We start from the raw sequence: 5,351 nt of genomic DNA, 5'->3' as shown, positions 1-5,351 counted from the left end.
TGGCTTGTTTCTGCAACGCGCCGTGCAAACCGGAAGTGAGCGGAGCGTTCTTCGTTTCACGCTGTGTCCGCGGTGGGAGCTGTTTGAGAGGACATGCTCTCCCCCATGTGTGTGTGTGTGAGTGTGTTGGAACTATGGAGGGGGCTCGTGAAGGACGCTTGTGGGACGTTGGAGGCAGTCGCCTTCCAGCAACAACGAAAGGCAGAGGAGCGACCGATCACGACAACGAGCGGAGCGCCGGGCGGATAAAATGCAGTCAAGTGGCACAGTAGGGGGGCACAGGTGGTATATCAGCCAGTCATCTCCGTCAGCCATGGCACCTGCTGGGTCTGTCCAGAAACCTGCACCTAGCCTGGCACAGTAGGGGGTCACAGCTGGTGTTGCATCTACTGGTCATCTCAGCCATGGCACCTGCTGGGTCTGTCCCGAAACCTGCACCTAGCCTGGCACAGTAGGGGGTAACAGCTGGTGGTGCATCTACTGGTCACCTCAGTCACCCATGGCACCTGCTGGGTCTGTCCCGAAACCTGCACCTAGCCTGGCACAGTAGGGGGTACAGCTGGTGGTGCATCTACCGGTCATCTCGGTCAGCCATGACACCTGCTGGGTCTGTCCCGAGACCACCTACCAGCAGCGAGCCTTCGACACTTCACGTGTCCTCGGTGCACCTAGCCTGGCACAGGCGCCGTGGTGACGCCACCGTCACTTTGTGGCGAATGGCGGCTGTATTGGTGTTGAACTTCTTTCGCACCCTACGTAACCAACCGCGCTAATCGGCGGCGGGGGGGGGGGGGTAAGGACAACGAACTTGCGGCATAGTCACGAAGCGCATCGCCAACACGGCGGTACGACTCCGTGCTGTTCGAAAAGAGTTGCGGCAGGAGTACGACAGCCACAGGTTTTAGAACACGTGGAGCGACTTTTCGTAGCCGGCTTGCTAGGATGAATACGGGGTGTTTGATGAAGGAGTAAGCAATCTCTCTCGCTGGTGAGGTAGGAGGATACCTGAACTTTAATAAACTACAGTACTGTTCGTATGCTTGCACCGCGGTCATGTTTATTATGTTATATTTTTAGAGTACCCTTTGTTAAAGGCGCTTAACAGAGTTTAAGCAAACAAAAGACACGGTGCAAAGAAGAACGCTTCAGGTGGCCAGGGGCGTTCAATGTATGAGGAATGCGTGACCACGATCGAGGGTGAGCAGTGGAGGTTAGGAAAGGGGAGGGGAAAATGGGAAATGTTGAAGAGATAAAATAAAATTATCCATAATCGAGGGTTTGGGTTAGATCGTGTAAAAATGTGTCGTAAAACCCGCCACCACCCGACGCAACCAATTAGTAAGGTTTGTCACGTGAACCCACGACATTTACCATTCGAGTCGCGTGACGTTTCGCCGGTAATTACAGCGAGCATAAAATGGAGGAGCTGACTGTGATGTCATCACTTGTGAGCCAATCAGGTGCGAGACCAGGGGGAGGGGCTTAACGGAATCATTTAAATTGTCACGTGTTTGCGTGATAAACCTTGCTAATCGGCTGTGTCGGGTGGTGGCGGGTTTAACGACACATTCATATTTACGCGATCTAACCCAAACAAACCTCTTATGGATCTTCTTGTTTCTTTCGGTAAAGTCACGTAGAAGGGAAGTAATAAAATAATAAAAATAAAACATAATAAAACAATTCTCACGACGTTTCGGCCACAACGCAAGCAGCCGTCTTCAGGTGAAGAATGAGACACTACCAAACTAGGAGCTTATATATAAGCTGCATTGGGGGTTGAAGAGCGCCTTAACAAAAAGAATGTGCATGTGAAGAGGGATTTAGCATATTCATGGAAAATGCGTAGGCGTTGGGCGGGGGGGTGTCAAAGTCATATTATGCCCATGCATTATGCAGGATCAGCAGCAACCAAGGGGGGTGCAGGGATTAGCAGTAACAAAGGAAAGGAATGTTAATGATATGTAGCTGCAGTTACTCAACAACACGTAGAAAACTAAAGTATAAACTACATAAAAAACTAAAGTATAAACTGCATCGCACCATCAGTATACTTACTATACTCTATAATAAGCTGAGTTACTAACAGCAAGTAATACATTACAATTTTACCTCGTAAAAATTCTATAATATGCTTCCATCTAAACCTTATTCTCTTACATCACACGAGCATATACCGTACTATATACTGCCATAGATAAACCCAACATTAAATTATATACTGTATTGCTGTAAACCAACCTATATCTTATACATTTAATATCACACTATGTATTATTCTACACACCCTAATGTGTATCGAAATGGTTTATTACGTCCTTCCAATGATTGCTGAGCCAGAATCCATCTTCTCGGTTAAAGTTGTCTCTGTGTTTGTATATGTGGATCGCCTCATGAACGAATCTCTCATGATAGCCAGATGGCTTGCAGAGAACCTCTGTCTTGGAGAAGTCAATATCATGTGAGCCCACTGAGTTGTAACAGTGATCTGCCACGGCTGAGGTGTTAGTCCTACCGTGTTTCAGGTCAGCTTTATGTTCACGGATGCGGTCCGAGACATGTCGTTTGGTTTCCCCAATGTAACTGCTACCACAGAGGCAACTTAGTTTGTAGACGCCAGGGTACTGTTATGCGTTGAACTGAGGTAAGGGGCCGTCCATAAATGACATCACCCACCTAGGGAGGGGGGGGGGTGAGAAAAGTGACGTCACATCAAAATGAACAACTTTAAATAAATATAGACAACACGTTCTACTTAATTAAATAGATTTTTTAATAAATGCTTTCTCCTACAACATCAGAGTGCAGCGCCACATTAAATACGCACTACAATGACAATAGTTTAAAGCGATTTGAAGCATGTTTTATTTTTTGGGGGGGGCAGAGCTTTGTGACGTCATATTTAAGGGGGGGGGTCTGACATTTTGTGACGCCGTGTGACGAAGGGGGGGGGGGTCAAAAATCGTCCAAAATCGCGTGACGTCATTTATGGACAGCCCCTATGGTGAGCTCCTCTGCAGTGCACGACTACTGCAAGGAGGCCAAGCGATCTACAGACGGTTCCATGTGGCCTGTCCGTGTATCACCACAGTCGCTGGTGCCCGTGTCCGTACAGGAGTCGTTACCACTCGCGATTGTTTTGACCCCTTGGGGCTGCCCACTGGCGTCTAAATGATCTCTAAAACAAAGCCGCATTGACCGGTCGTCCCGCGTCCTGGCGACGTCATCGAGGAATTCGGCAACGTGGACGTGCCTTTGTGACGTCGTTGCTGACGTCACGTTTCCGGTCGACGGTTTCGTAAAGCGGGTTCTGTTGCCGCGAAGAAGCGTTTGCTGGGTGCAGCAAAGCGACTGGAAAGTGCGCTTCTGGCTTTCCACGCCCGGTGGTGCATGGTGGAGGATGCCAGGAGTTTTGACGGAAGGCGAAAACAAAAAAATCGATCAGGAGGTTTGGAATTAAACGTGGAAAGATAACACTGGACGAGAGTCCAAAACGAAAAACCACCTCGTGCCTAAGAGTCGTAGTCATCGGAAGCAAGCAACCATTGTCCACTGCTGGATGAATGCCTCACCGTGCCGTCACCATTTCCCCCGGTCTCGTGGTGTTACAATCTCACCCGTGCGCATCTCGCTCTTGAGCATGCGCTGTACTTGTGCGCCGCGGTCAGTCTGACCCCCAGGGGTCGGCAACCTGCGTCTACGGAGCCACATGCGACCCTTCGGCTTCCTCGCGGCCCTTTGGCTGCGCCCCAAGCGTATCTATCACGCGCAAAAAAACCCCCATGACAATCGTGGATGGGTAGACGCACGCTTGTTGGAGCCGGGCTCTGATGGTTATTGGTGTCCCCCCGCCTGAGCGAGTACGTCTATTGCTGTAACCTTCTGAGCGTGCGCCTCCGCGTTTTGAAACGTTGCTCTCCAACATTGGCGGTGTTCGTGTTGCGTGTGCCTCCCCCAACTCCCCCCCCCCCCTCCTTCATCACTGCCGGTTCATTCAACGAGGCCCCCCCCGCGTGAACTCCGCGAAGTCTCAATGTCATGGATAGACTCCTATTGCGACATCGGGACTCTGTGAAACAATGCCAGTGCAGTAGATGTTAAGCGTAGCGATGGCTATGAAGCAGCAACGTGCTATATATGAACAGCGGGCCAGATGTGGCCTCGGCTTGTGTTACTGGTGAAAAGCTCGACCAAGGCGTGCAGCTGTGATGTGGCTCGCAGTGCATTGTGGGTATTTCCCCATCATGCACTGCAGGTTGAAGTGTGTTTGATCACCGACGGACTCCCAAATGTCTTAAATAAAATGACATGATGAATGTGAGCAATCTTAAACAAGATAATGTTTTGTTGTTAATAGACTAAGAAGGTCAACAGGTTTTAGAGATGGGATGGTAAAAGTGTTGTTTTACTCGGCTTGGCATCTAGTTTCGAACGGTTGCTCCTAACACCAATGCACCACATTTTACCACGTGGTTTGTACAATCGGCTCTTACAGAATCGTTTCACCATTATAAGGTGTGAATTGGCAATTGGTCCATGGGCCCACCCAAAATATTGTACCTGTTGGTATCGCCTCAGATGGCAACCCATCTCGATAGAGAAGATGGGGCCAACCCAACTTGGTTCAGGAGTTGGGCCAACCCTCCGCACATCCCATGCATGGTGGCACCAGCGCACCCAGTACTTACATAGACTACGCTACTACACAGTACTTATTTTAGGCTGAGCTTAACTGAACCAGAGAGGAGTCCCATGCGAAGTAGAAATGCCGAACGACACTTTCCTGGTCACGAATCGAACGACGTCACGCTAAAAATGCCTGGCAACTTTTGACATTCGTAGTTTTTTTTGGGGGGTGGGGGGCATTACGTTCACCTAAACGAGGCCCGCACACACGAGTGTGTCAAGCACTGACGCCACAAAGCCAAGGTTTCCGACGCGTTCTCAAGCCTATTCGGCAAGACCACATTTAGCCCAACGTCTCAGGCCGGTGTTCCCAATCGTCGCGTACAGCCCCCCTCCCGATCGCGAGCAACGGCTTGCCTCGATCCCATCGCTGATGGTGGAACCAGCAGCCACTCTGCCCAAGGAGGTCGAGGAGGCAAGTCATCTGGCACAGTCTTGTGCAGGAGTAAAAGAGCGTTTTGAAATTGATGACCCGTGCCACAAACGCTGCATGTATGTTGAACCTACGCAGCCAACCATGCTAATTGGAGGTGCGGGGGAAGTGCGACAAACACAAAAAGAAGTTATAATATAAATTCGTTTTCAATCCAGATTTAAAAGTGCATTTCTCCGGTGGCTTCCGAATATTGGAAGAAGAGCGTTCCAGACGGCCGCAGAAGCGCATC

This window comes from Lethenteron reissneri, chromosome 6 (genome assembly GCF_015708825.2).
Source record: "Lethenteron reissneri isolate LAM-NWPU_2019-01 chromosome 6, ASM1570882v1, whole genome shotgun sequence".
Classification (NCBI taxonomy): Eukaryota; Metazoa; Chordata; class Hyperoartia; order Petromyzontiformes; family Petromyzontidae; genus Lethenteron; species Lethenteron reissneri.
Note: the sequence above shows the minus strand (reverse complement) of the source record.